The sequence below is a fragment of the Aquarana catesbeiana genome, linkage group LG04, assembly GCF_042186555.1.
Source record: "Aquarana catesbeiana isolate 2022-GZ linkage group LG04, ASM4218655v1, whole genome shotgun sequence".
Taxonomy (NCBI): domain Eukaryota; kingdom Metazoa; phylum Chordata; class Amphibia; order Anura; family Ranidae; genus Aquarana; species Aquarana catesbeiana.
In genome coordinates, this window is record NC_133327.1 from 498,811,311 (window position 1) to 498,826,035 (window position 14,725).

Consider the following 14,725-nt stretch of genomic DNA (forward strand, 5'->3'; position numbering starts at 1 on the left):
CATCCTTAACAACCGATGACTCAACAGGCTTCCCCACTGACAGCTGAAATGTAAACAAAACAGAAAATTCTGAACAAAAACGCGTGGAGTCGCCCCGAAATCCATTCCAGACCCTTATCCGAGCATACAGCCCAGCAGGGAAGGAAAGGGAGGGGACAAGCAAGCACCCCCCTCCTGCACCATACCAGGCCACATGCCCTCATGCCTAGACATAGATGGGATGCTTTGGAGCAGGGAAGGCTCTGCCCACCCCAAAGCACCTTATTCCCATGTCCTCACAACCCTGGGCTCTGGCTGTGGGGGTCTGTGGGCGGGAGGGCTTATTAGAAGATCCCCCTATGTGAATGAGTATGGGGTACTGATAAGAAATATTTAAAGAATTACAAGTGATATCAACATTTGCCTTGTTCCTTATATGCTTTTTTCTAGCTAAAATGGCGCTGACTTATTGTTTATGCAATCTGCTTAGTTCCGACCAACACCTACAACAATATTTAAAGAACTAGCAAAAGTTTACCATATTAGGGCATATTGTGTAAAGGACACTGTTTTTGACAATAAAGCTGACGATGCACCATGAGTCACCAGTGTGCCTTAGCCAATGGTAGCTTGCCAAATACTGTTATAAAATGACATGTGTAAAGGGTTCCTGTATGACTCTGCACGGGACTCCTTGCTGTGAGAGTTCATCCCTATGTATATACATTTGTAATAAATCTGTCTTCTAATCAACATGACCGGAGTTGACTGATCAGTGAGAGAATGGAATTTTACCAACATCATGGTCCTTCGAGCCGGAAGTAAGGATTAGGTGGTGGATTGAACGGTTCCGTCCAAAATATCGGTGAGTATCAGACTCCCTCTCGCCGAGACCTAGGTCCTCCCACTCAAGTTAAGTGGTAAAAAGAGGCTGGTCGGTTCCGGGATCCACACCTGACTTCTACTCCTGGACTTCTGATCCAGTCCTCCGAGTCTGTGAAAGGTAAGACAGATTTTTTCTTTTCTCTTCTTTTCTCTTCTACTCGAGGTAATTTGGGTTTTCATTAAGTTTGCCGGCACTGTGTTTATAAAAGATCTGGGTGACACAGGGGCCGAAGACAGAGGCACTTGGGGATGTTGCCTATGGTAAATAGACGTAGCCCGCTGTCTAAGACAGATTAAAAAAATTTAAGGTACCGAAAGATGATAGATGATTGATAATTGTTGTGAATAGTGACTACACGTAATATGGATAGATTACAGAGAGTCACAGTGGCCATTTCAGGTTTTTTCCTAACTGAGTGGTGGTTGGGACAAACAGGAAGTGAATGTACGAACAGGAATCAATCTAACTTGATCAGAAACACTTAGCCCATAGATCGATCGTTTTTCTCTTTTTCTCTCGAGAGCAATATTTCCTGCACTGTTCCTTTTGCTGCATTTGTTAAATCATGAGACTAACTCTTGCTCTTTCCTCCTCATGTTTAACATTACTGCTAACTTTGTGTGGGGAGTCTTATATTTTTGCTTTACTGTGATCCAAGGGTTGCTAGTCTGGTGGTTTACAGGTTGATAAAAGGCCTGCTTTATGATCTGTCTGGCTGCAAACTTGTGGTTAAAAAAAAAAAAAAAAACTGGACTCACTCACTCCTTCCCCCCCCCTCACGGACACCTAAGTGCACTTCCTCTTTTTGTGTGAGTGTGTGTAAAAAAAAAAAAAAAAAAAAAATTCTGATCAGAACGTTAAGAATACTGTTTGTTTTGACCAACTGTACTTTGTAGTAAATAAGGTAAAGGTATAAGTTGTTTTATATATGTGTGTGTGTGTGTATGTGTATATAAATCTATATAAAACAGCAAACAAAGTCCAAACTCTCCAAACAGGAAATAAACATATATATATATATATATATATATATATATATATATATATATATATATATATATATATATATATGTTTATTTCCTGTTTGGAGAGTTTGGACTTTGTTTGCTGTTTTATATAGATTCTGGCAAAGTTCGAGAGTAGAATTACCAGTCTTGTATTCTAAACTCAAGGAAAAAAAAACAGACATGGGGAATAGTTTCCCCATTAGAAGGAGATAAGAAATGTATGCATAGCAAATAACCAAAATCTGTTAAATATTGTGCTAAGTGGGAAAGGAAGTTGGGATTCAATGGTAAACTAACTGTGAAAGGGTGTCAGGAGTTGGTGGATAAGTTTAAATTGTTAGGATCCAATGAAAAAAAAAAAAAAAAAAGTAAAAGATTAGAAATGGCGGAATAAGGAGAACAAAAAAAAAAAAAAAAGAGAAATGCCAAGCCCAACTGCCCCTAGTGGACAAAGAGACAGACAAAACGGTCAGCCCCTAACTATGACTGTTTTTAAACCATGGACTGAGAGTGACGTGCAGAAGGCTACTGAGCATATTAAACATCCTAAGTTTGGGGCCCCAGAAATCATTGAAAATATGGAAGGTCTGAGGAACAGTTATAGGCTAAACGGGGTCGAAGTGGAAAGGGCCTTAAGGAGGGTTCTAGGATCAGATTGGGCATCAGTAAAGGGAAATTGGGACCCCTGTGTAGCCACAGTGCCCCCTCAACAAAGCGGGGAACCACTGGCCCTTGATAGCAAAGATTTGACAGACAGATTGACTGCCTTCTATCAGAGATGCAATCTCCGATGGGTATAACAAACTGACTGGCAAAAGATTAATATGACTGTAAAGGAAGACAAGGAAAGTGTCAGTGATTATCTAAATAAACTACGAGACGTTTTTAAAGTGTTCTCTGGGCTCCCCAAAGCTGAGGATGTGAATAGTGCATATCAACAATAGCTAAAGATAGCTTTTGTTAATGGATTAAAACAGGATCATAAGGATTACATTGTTAAAAACTTGGTTACTTACTGAACTGCATCAGTTTTAGATGTTTTGCAATATGTTAAGCATTCTGAGAAGTATTTGAAAGTGATGGAAAAAAAATGTGAAAGTAAAGTTTTTGTGCAAGGTGATGAAGGCGATACCCCCTTAAGAAGGAAGCAGAGGAGGGTATAGCCCCTGCAATAGAATAGTACAGGATTTACAAGCTGTTAACCAGGCAGTTATACCAAGGGCATAAGGTAAATAAAAACTAAACTCCAGTTGTGGCAACAGCAGGTCAAATACTTAGGGTATAATATCTCAAAAGAAGGTTGACACCTGGATGAGGAGAGAATTTGAGCCCTCCACCAGGTGCCGAAGCCAGAAACAAAGAAACAAATTATGTTTTTTTTGGGCATGACAAATTTTTGTAGAGCTTGGATTTCTGGGTATTCAATACTGACCGCGCCCCGTTGGTCCATAAATTTGAGCCCAGCACGACACCTTTCCTGTATGACAATACTTTTGACACAACCTCACTTAACAATACAGAGATGTACTACATTAAACCCATCCACACTAATACAACTTCCTACTGATGGTCATAAACATGACTGTACTGCTACCATCGCTGAAAAGGTACTGCCATGAAGTGATTGGAAAGTACCGTTATCTAACCCTGACATGACACTTTTTGTTGATGGCTCCAGTACGAAAGATCCAGATGGCACAAGTGTAACTGGATATGCAGAAGTGACACATGACAGAACAGGAAATCATAGAGATAGATCATACAGTCCTTACTGATATACAGCAGAATATATCCCCTGGGGAGAAACAATATCGGAAAACAAAAGGTTGCACAATAATAGATAACATCTACACATCACCTGAAGGAAAGCTGGTATTGTCAAAATCCTTATTTAGGTATGCAGTAGTATTGACACATGGAGTAACTCATATGTCAAACAGGGGGATGACTGAGATGTTAAATAAGGTATGTACAGCTTATGGCTTCACAAACTACTAAAAAAAAAAACTTTTTGTTCTCAATGCATTATATGTGCAAGACACAATGCTCAGGGAGGCATAAGACCACGGAAAGGGAAGTTCCCCACACCGCAATATCCATTCCAACACATTTTCATGGATTTTATTGAATTAGACAAATGTGAAAAGGAAGAAATATTGTTTGGAAATCATTGATGCATTGACCACATGGGTAGAGATATAGTGCTGACGCCTTAACAGTATCCAAATCCTTACTAAAAGATATCATTTCATGATTTGGGATACCAGAGAAGATTTATAGCGATAATGGTCCACATTTTGTAAATCAGACTATAAAACACCTAACAGAAGTGATGGGTATAGAAGTAAAAGAATGACTGTGCATATCACCCTCAGTCAGCAGGGCTTGTAGAAAGACATAATGGGATATTAAAGAGCAAGCTAAAAAAGTCTATGGAAGAGACGGGGAAAAATTGGATGTACTGTCTCCCACTAGCTATTTTAAGCATGCATATCACGCCCACTAAAGAGGGACTGAGTCCATTTGAAATGATGTATGGTAGACCTTATAAAATACCTTTATTACCAAATGAAACCCACACAGAGGAAGGGGAGCGAACCTTAGCAGAATACATGTCAAGGTTATTAAAACAGAAACAAATTAACCAAGAGTGTTCCATTCCAGAAGGAGAGCCCATAGGAGAAGACAAAGTACAAATTGGGTGCTCATCAAGGTCATCAAAAAGAAGCATTGGCACTCCCCTAAGTGGGACGGGCCATATCAAGTACTCCTTACTACTCCCACTGCAGTAAGAATTGCTGAAAGGACTATCTGGATTCACCAATTCCACTGTAAAAAGGTAAATATAGGCAGAGTAGGGACAGAGAGACTGAAGGAGGGGGAAAGTCCAACTACAAAGGGAGGCAGATAAAAGGTCTGCTTGTCTCAACCTTGGTGAAGAAAAGGCCCTATCTAGGCCCCCCTCACTTCAGATAGGATGGTAGGGATTTTGTTCCTCGTGGGAGTATTGGTGACTCTAGGAGATGCCTCTATATGGGGAGGTAGGAGACACGGGAGGATAGTGGAACCAATCAATTGGGAAGAGACAGGAAGAGCATTGAACCTCACCTTTGTTGAAGGAACCACCAGTACTATACAGGTGGATTTCTGCCAGATGACAGATTGTGGAGATAAGGTAGAAGCAAGTTGACCTGGGCAGATAAATATGTGTGCTACCTGGCTGGAACTACCGGGTGTACTACTTGGGATTCAGTCATGTGGACAACTGCAGCCCAGGAATTGGGGATATGAGATCCCAGCAACAGGAGATTTAAAGAATAGATTAACCATAACTAAAGCGGTCCACTCTCCCTGTACAGAATCAAAGAATTGCAATATATTATTGATTTCCCTGAAGGACCCCAAACTAGAAGATCAGAGGTTATACCGTGTAGGAGCCTGGATATCAGGAACTGACCCTTTGGGAAAATTCTTCCTTGAAGTCAAACCAAAGAATGAGACAAACAAGAAGAAATAATTAGATAATGAGGACCGACTTAAAGTAGAGGTATTAGGATCCACAGTGAGATTCACCAATCTCACAGCGGAAGAAGCTATAACATTAGAAACAGGATACCAGGATAAGAATGAATGGCTTGAATGGTTAATATATACTGCTAACACCCTTAAAAAAGAGAACTGCTTGGTCTGTGCAGGGGCCAGACCCCAGCTGGCTACAGTGCCTTTTCCCTTAAATAACAATACAGATCCAGATGGTTTAGAGTGTATGCTAAAGCTAAAAAAAAAAAAAAAAAAAAAAAAAAACATACGAACCTGACACCAACACTCCCTGTCACACATTAAGTTTATCGTTTCCCCAGGTTCAGAGACCTCGGATACCACCTGCTGTCATGGCATACCCTGGCAACTTTGCTTGCTTTGCACTTCCGGGGAATGAGAGTGGCAAAGATTTGGGGTCTTTACCAGATGACTACTGCATGGAGAGGATTAACAAAATAGTAAAGGGAGAGGGTGACAACTGGGTTGAGCACGACACCCAGAAGGCGGACGTCTGGTGGTTATGCGAAGACAAGAGGCTCAGAGCAAGCATCCCAGCCAATTCCCGAGGGGATTGTGCCCTGGTACAGCTGGCAATGCCTCTGCGCTTACTGTCAGAGTCCCCTTGGAAGACGGGTCACCGGAGGAGCAGAAGGTACACCTCTCCTGCGGGGTCTTTTGACCCCCAGATCTATATAGATGAGATTGGGGTTCCGCGTGGAGTGCCGAGTAAGTTCAAAGCTAGGAATCAAGTGGCAGCTGGATTTGAGTCTCTGCTCTGGTGGGTGACAGTAAAAAAAAAAAAAAATGTTGACTGGATTAACTATATATACTATAACCAACAAAGGTTTGTAAACTACATCAGGGATGCAGTTAAGAGATTGACAGAGCAATTAGGCCCTACCTCTCTGACGGCATGGCAGAATAGGATGGCATTAGATATGGTCCTAGCAGAAAGAGGAGGGGTCTGTAAAATGTTTGGCGGTATGTGTTGCACCTTTATTCCTAACAATACAGCTCCTGGAGGAACCGTAACTAGAGCCCTCGAAGGATTGAAAGCTTTATCGAATTAATTAGCGGAAAACTCAGGTACTGATGATCCATTCACAAATTGGCTTGAAGGTTGGTTTGGGAAATGGACTGGACTTGCCAAGGTCAAGGATTTGCTAAGGTCTGAAAACCCAGTTGTGGAACTGACCTGCAGTGAAGTAATAAATTGAGGAAGCAAATATAGATATCAGAGGAGGGAATGATAAGAAATATTTAAAGAATTACAAGTGATATCAACATTTGCCTTGTTCCTTATATGCTTTTTTCTAGCTAAAATGGCGCTGACTTATTGTTTATGCAATCTGCTTAGTTCCGACCAACACCTACAACAATATTTAAAGAACTAGCAAAAGTTTACCATATTAGGGCATATTGTGTAAAGGACACTGTTTTTGACAATAAAGCTGACGATGCACCATGAGTCACCAGTGTGCCTTAGCCAATGGTAGCTTGCCAAATACTGTTATAAAATGACATGTGTAAAGGGTTCCTGTATGACTCTGCACGGGACTCCTTGCTGTGAGAGTTCATCCCTATGTATATACATTTGTAATAAATCTGTCTTCTAATCAACATGACCGGAGTTGACTGATCAGTGAGAGAATGGAATTTTACCAACAGGTACATAGTAGCCCTACCCATTCACCAAAAAAGTGTAAAGAGTAAATAAAGACAGTACACAAGTTTTTGACAATTCCTTTATTAAAAAGTAAAAAACAATGTCCTCTGATGTAGATCCATCATCAATCATGCCGCCCGCCGCCACCCCCAGACCCAAAAAAAAGATTTTAAAATTTATATTTGGTTAATTACATCACTGGGTATACCCAGTCAATTTGCTTACATTTAGAGGTGGGGCACTACTGTTATTTACATTAAGTGTAGTGATGGAATTGGGCGTGTTAGTTGGTGGTTTTTCTTCTTTCAGTGAGTCAGTGGGCATTGTTCATTGTGATTGATGAGGATCTGCATCATTGGACATCAAAATTGACAATTGTTTTACATTGTAGGACATTTTTCTTCTATCTTTTAATAAAAAACTGGTACTCATTAGTACTCATTTATGTGGGGGGCAATATCTGGTAGCCTCATTTATTTTCTTAGGATTTTTGGGGGGGCACACTTTTTTCTTGTTTTTTTGCATGGGGTACGTCCTCAAAGTTCATACCAGGCTTGAAAAGTTTGGTATAAAATTTAGGGGGACCCTACTCCATTATTTCTTTTTTTGAGTAGGGTTCCCCTTGACATCCATACCAAGCCCTAATCAAGGATAAGGGTCTGGTATACAGTATATCTTTAGAGGGAGCCCCACGTCTTTTTTTTATGTTTGGGTCACCTAATAACATCTATAACAGACCCTCATCTAGGATAAGGCTCTGGTATGTATAAGGGGAATCCCAAGTTATTTTGTTTAACCACTAGCTGCCCAAGTCAATTCTGACACTTCTCACATACATATAAAAATCAGCATTTTTTGCTAGAAAATTACTTAGAACCACTAAACATTATATATATTTTTAAGCAGGGGCTCCAGTGAATAACATGGTGGGTGTTGCAATTTTTTTTTTTCAAATAAAATTTTTTATTAGTCATCTCAGCAGAGAATAGGACAAACACAGAACAAAGTAAGCTCCAAGTAATACTGAAACATGGGTATAGCAAGTTCAAGAAAAATAGTAACTGTGCTGCCTTTACAGGCTAATTCAGTTATAGTTACTTATATAGAATGTGTAGTTTACCTCTGCCATTTAGTGGCCAAAGTCTTTAGCAGTTTTATCTTTAGTTATTAAATATTCTCAGACAGGAAGTGACCTTTGGTTTAGGAAGTTCTTCAACCATTTTAGATTGTCATTCTACATGGATGCAGTATGTCTGTTTCTCTCTCAAGGGGCTTGAGACATCATCACCTTTTCAGAAAAAATAAAGATTAAAGAAGTAAAATAAAGTTGGATTACTTCGGTAACCAAATCAAGCATTGGGCTTCCGTTTACTGGAGTCTCTGACAAGTGTTTAGCTGTCCAATTAAAACCAAACATAGTCAGTGTTTTGAGAGCGGAATAGTGAAAAGGTGATAGCGCAACAAGCCTGGAGATATTAGTCCCTGCACAGACAGAATGAGTCTAAGATCAGGAAGACAGTATAAGGCTGAAGATCAGCTACCCGGGACACATCAAGGCACGGAGAGCATGCCAAGTGTTCAGCAAGACGATACACGCTCACACTCTTCTAAATCAACAAGGTCCAGTCAGATTTCATCAGCAAGTGCCCTTTTAGTCAGAGCTCGCCCCAAAGCAGAGGCAGCTTGGGTCAAGCTAGAATTTGCCAAGAAAGAGGCTGCCATTATAAAGGAAAAATCAGAACAGGAAGCAAAGTTGCATATACTTCAGTGTCAGTGCGCAGCCGCCGCTGCAGCAGCAGAGGCCGCAGCTTATGCTGATATTGAGCGGTCTGGAAGTGGGTCTATCTACAAAGGCCCAGATGTGCCTGAGAAACCCCGTTCCTCAGCAGAACGTACAAAGGAGTATGTCCAAGAACTTTTAAACAGCAATGCAACAAAACAGTTTCCCAATCCAGAGACAGCTGAATTTAAACCAGAACCAGCAGAACCCCTGAGTATACAAAAACAAACCCATGAAGCCAGCAATGCCAGAACATTTAAAGATGAACGATTAGAGACATATAGGAACATGCCAAGTGAATCCTTACTACAGCAACCCAAACACCAGAGCACACAAGATGTCACTAAATATCTTATCCGTAAAGAAATGGTTAATTCAGGCTTTCTCAAGTTTGATGATAGCACCGAGAATTACTGGGGATGGAAGTCTTCTTTTCTGAATGCAGTCAAAGACTTATGCCCCGTACACACAGTCGGACATTGATCGGACATTCCGACAACAAAATCCTAGGATTTTTTCCGACGGATGTTGGCTCAAACTTGTTTTGCGTACACACGGTCGCACAAAGTTGTCGGAATTTCCGATCGCCAACCACGCAGTCACGTATACCATGTACGATGAGAGTAGGAAAGGCCAGTTCAGAACCAAGCGCGGCACCCTTTGGGCTCCTTTTGCTAATCTCGTGTTAGTAAAAGTTTGGTGAGAGACGATTCGCACTTTTTCAGACTCGTGGCTTTCAGATCGTTTTCTGCGGTTCAGTTTGTGCTTGTGGGTTTGTATCTGCTCTTCAGTGTGTGCAAGCAAGTTCCGCGTGACTTAGTCATTGTGTTCTTGTGCGTTCGTTACTGTTTTTCAGGTCGCTCTTCACAGGCCTTGCTGTTCTTCAGTGTGTTCTGTTACTTCGTTCTGAGCAGCTGACTGTTTTCTAGCCATGTTGCGTATACGTACTCCTCGTAGAGTTCGTGCTGTGCGGGGGCTTGGTGTTGGGGTCCTGACCTTGACACAAGTCCAGTCCGTGAACAGGGTGGGGAGGAGTTCATGGACCAAGAATTGGTTGCTTCAGCGTGACCAGTTCTCTCATATGCCTTTGCTCCGTGAGATCCGTGAGAATAATCCTGATGACTTCAGGAACTTTCTCAGGATGATGGACCCCGTATTTCACAGTTTGTTGGCTTCGCTGACCCCCTATATCAGCAGGCAGGAAACCTGCATGAGGCAAGCCATCGCTCCGGAGCAGAGGCTCGTCGCTACCCTGCGGTACTTGGCGACAGGGAGAAGCCTGCAGGACTTGAAGTTCTCGACAGGCATCTCCCCCCAGGCTCTGGGGATCATTATCCCAGAGACCTGTTCTGCCATCATCCAGGTCCTTCAGAAGGAGTATATGAAGGTAAGATTTTTATCCTTTAATATCACATTTTATTGTATTGAATGTTTGCTAATATATTGTATTTCTTTCCTCATTCCCAAATTACCATGATTGTAATATGCTGTGAATGTCCCCTTTGTCCTCATGCATGCTGGATTTTTATGTAATTATTTTTTTGCTCCTTCATACATATTTGCCTTCACTAACCTCCCCAGCATGCTCTCCTGCCCCTATATTCACCTCATGTAGTCACTTAACAATGTATTTTATCAGCTCCATAGTAGTGCTGTACCCCAAACACCCCCTAAAATGTTTTGACATGTGATTTGTGCTTTAAATTCAGGCAGAGTGCCAGAGGCTTTTTTTTTGTAGTGTCCTCAAATCATTTTTATTAACCCTCCCTCCCCCCAACTGCTAAGTCAGCTGATACCAATTCTCTATCTATACTCAATCATCTATCTGCTGACTTTGCCAAACCCAGACACACTATACCCACATCTTTTGTGGTCAGATTTATGGATGAATTCCCCAAAGCATGTATTGCAAGAGCCTGCCTGTATACTTTCAAATGGTACTGTTTCAAGTTTGTGTATCCTATTATTATCTTGATAGGTAATAGCAGAATGTCCAAATGTGCTCAAATGTGTACAGTGTGTATTTATATCTTTGTATTCTGACACTTCTTACCTGTCCAGTGGGCTGCCAATAGTGTAACTAAGGAGGGGCTGTTCCAAGTAATACCCTGTATTTAGGCATTCATCTCTCAATGAAGTGGAGAGGGTTACCTGTCCAAGATTCCCCCCCCCTATAATGTTAGAAATGGCCCATGAGGGGGGGGGGGGGAATATGATAGGTGTACCTTATACTTTGGTGTTGTAAAATTCCCCTTAATAAATGTTATCTGGAGGTTGGCCAAGAATGTTTGTGTCTAATCTGCTTGCCATGTTTATGTGCAAAAATACTAATTTTTTTTGTTTTCCTCAACAGTTTCCTTCCATGCCACAGGAATGGCAGACTGTGGCCTCCCACTTTGCCCAGCGGTCGGACTTTCCTAACTGCGGAGGGGCAATTAATGGGAAACACGTCCACATCATCCCACCACCCAACTCGTGGTCGTACTATTATAATTACAAGGGGTTCAATAGTATTGTGATGTTGGCGGTGGTGTCGACTTCTTGTATGTGGACTTGGGGAAGAATGGCCGGATGTCCGATGGTGGAGTCATCGCCCAGACAGAGTTTTACAGGCTTCTCCAGAATGGCAGCTTGGACTTGCTACCTCCAGAAGACAATGTGGAAGGACTCCCATGCGGATGAAGCATTTGCGCTGGGGGACCATCTTATGCAGCCATTCCCGATGAGGACCCTCACCCCGGAACAGAGGGTTTTTAATTACCGGCTGGCCAGAGCCAGAAGAGTGGTGGAGAACACATTTGGAATCATGGCCAGCCGGTTCCGCCTATTTCTGACACCCATCCATATGGCAGAGTACAAACTGAATCACATTATCCTGGCGTGCTGTGTTCTACATAACTTTTTACGCCAACATTCTGCCAACTATGCTGGCTCAGTTGGGCCTGAGGCTGGAAGTCTACATGAAACAACCCTGACGGTGCTTGAAAGTGGCCGTCCTGGCTTGCCCTCCCTGAGTGCCCGTAATGTCCGGTTAAGATACCTTGAGTTCTTTGCGGGTAGGGTGGCCATCAATATGCCAGACAATTTGTGAAGCCTTTATCAAATAAAAAAAAAAGCTAATCTTTGGTGACATTTATGGCTTGTTTTTGTTTTAGCTGACCCTGACAGCAATGTGGGGAGTCCTGAAAATGGCGTGATTGTGTAACCTTATACAAAGCACTGTTGGGTGTTATTTACTAAAGGCATAGACACTTTGCACTACAAGTGTACTTGAAACTGCACTGAAACTGCACTTGTAGTGCAAAGAGGATTTACCCTTAGGAAATAACCCCCATTTTCACAGAAAACGGCAATTACATCACCACAAAAGTGTTGTAACGTTGAGACAATAATCCACACATTCTTGATTAACAATCTTTTTAATACCTACACAATCACATGTGCATTTAGAAAAGGTTTTAAAAACAAACCAACATGTTTGTTGTATAACAATTTTTGGGGTGGCATTATCAAAAATAGAAATGTCCATTTAAGATAAAACAGGCCTGTGTAAAACCAACAAGAAAGTCAAAAATCTTGAACTTACAAAGTTAACATATGGTAAAACTTGAAGGCAATATCAGACATGAGTATTTAGGAACTGTGTTTGATATTGCGTTCAGATCGGGTGAAGTCACCCCTTGAAAAGCCAAATTTGGAAGATGCACACCAATTTACAAATGTCAGCATGTGCTAGCTGCCATCACGGGGGATCAAGGGACGTGTTTTGGGGGAGAAACCTATTCCTCACAGCTACTTTATTATTGAGGAAGGGGTTGCACTCCCAAAACACGTCCATTGATCTCCCGCTATGGCAGATAGCACATGTTGGCACACTGTGTGCATCCTCCAAATTTGGCTTTTCTAAACATCGCTAAAACATTTTTAAGATTGTAGCACACAAAAAAACAAACTTATTTTGCGGGGTTTTAAATTCGCCCCAAAACATCAATGATGTTATTTTTTTTTTAATAACATCATTGATTTTTTTCTTGAGGTTTTCCAATTCTAAATTACACCCCATGATCTCCCCGTTCAGGATCTGGGCACTTTCTGATGTGAAAGGATCTGGATCCACAACATCACGATCACCTAAAAAAAAGAGAGAAACAAAACAAAAACAGGTATCAAAAATCTGCCGGCATCCATCTCTTACCTGAGTCTGTGGTCGCAGACACTCACCTGTTGTGGTGTCAATTTCCACCACGTCTTCTTCCTCCTCCTACTCAGCTTGGGTTGGGGGTATTTCCCCTTCTTCCAGAGGTGGGGGGTCTGTGGTCTCCTCGGATGAGGGGTGTCCTCCGAGTCTTTTCTCCCCTATGTAAAACAAAACTGGTATAATTAGCACACAGATATTTGATGGCCGAAATCTAAAGATTAAACATTGCTTGTAAGTGGGGTACAATTGTCTATTTGGGCAGAGTTCCAAGATGTAGCATTTTTATTGTCCTTTGTCAAGCTTCAATACTTTACCTGTTTTGTACAAGCTTCACAGATGGAGATACCCCTATAGTATACACTGGAGCACCTGTGTGGGCCCCCTAATAAAAAGGGTGTTCTTGTGTCCCACACTAGTGCTCCAGCGTACAGATGTCTAAACAGCTGCTGAGTGTCCTCTCCTTACACAGAATCTAGTTTGCATTTCATTCTAGTAACAAATCCATCTACACAACCAAATATTTTTCATACAAGTAGGCCCTAAAAAATGTTGGCAAATGCATATGGCCTAAACAATGGTGTTTTATAGGCCGAAAGAAAAATGTTTGATACGAACGAATAATGGGCCCATGAACATTAAATTTGCCATTTTAAACTGTACAACACTTAAGAAAAGCACATGAAGCAGCACAAACGTAATAAAGACAAAAAGAATAGGAACACAGCACAACTACTTACTTTTTTGCAGCACTCTCCGGATCTTTCTGTACTGCTCGGGCTCTCTTAATTTCAGTTCCGACCACTGCTTCCTGAGCTGATCTTTTGATCGTCGTACCCCGAAATGCCGGTGCAGACTTTTGACCACTTTCGCCATGATCTTGGCCTTTCTGATATTGGGGTTGGGGTAAGGTCCATACTTCCCATCATAGTCGGCCTTCTTCAGGATGTCCACCATCTCCAACATCTTACCAAAGGACATATTTGTGGCCTTAAATCTCCTTCTGGATCGGGACGTTTCTGGATCCGGGCTTTCCTCCTCCTCGTTGCTATAATTAGCACGCACCTGCTCTGACTCTGCCATGTGCTCTTCACCCACTGCGCCGAACGAAAAGGGGCGGGGAATAGACTAGAAAGAATGTCAGGGGTGGGCGGAGTTACACACATGCGCAGTGTGTATAAAGCATAACACGCGCGCGTATTACGTACGATCTGTGAGCGGAGGAAAGAGCATTGGAGGCGTCGATTGTAATAACGAAGGTGCGAGACAAACTTGGGCCTATACTGCTTCTAGATTGAGGCCTATATTGTAACAAGATTAGGAGAGTTTTGGCTGACATTAGGGTTTGTCTTGTGTTGTGTCTTGCAGTTAAAATGGATATCTTGAATGATACAGACTTCATGGCAATATTCATTGACATGTTCAGGGAGCTGCCTTGTCTGTGTGAGATAATCCACCCACATTATAGAAACCAAACAAAGAGGAAGGCATGCCCTGGATCAATTGTTGGAAATTGTGAAGCAGGTGATCCCCACGGCAGACATCACATATTTGAAGATCCTAATTGGTGGCCTGAGGAGCACATATGTAAGGGAGCGCAAGAAAGTCCAGGATTCGCAGAGATCCGGAGCAGCAGATGACATCTATGTCCCCAGGATGTGGTACTATGACA

General features: G+C 41.9%; 1 long non-coding RNA gene across 1 annotated transcript; it reads left to right on the top strand.

The window, feature by feature from the left end:
* Positions 1-360: 360 nt before the first annotated feature.
* Positions 361-7,032, top strand: LOC141140480 (uncharacterized). Its single transcript, XR_012243948.1, has 2 exons — positions 361-982; positions 6,427-7,032. It is a non-coding gene; the product is annotated as an uncharacterized lncRNA (long non-coding RNA).
* The last annotated feature ends 7,693 nt before the right edge of the window (positions 7,033-14,725 follow it).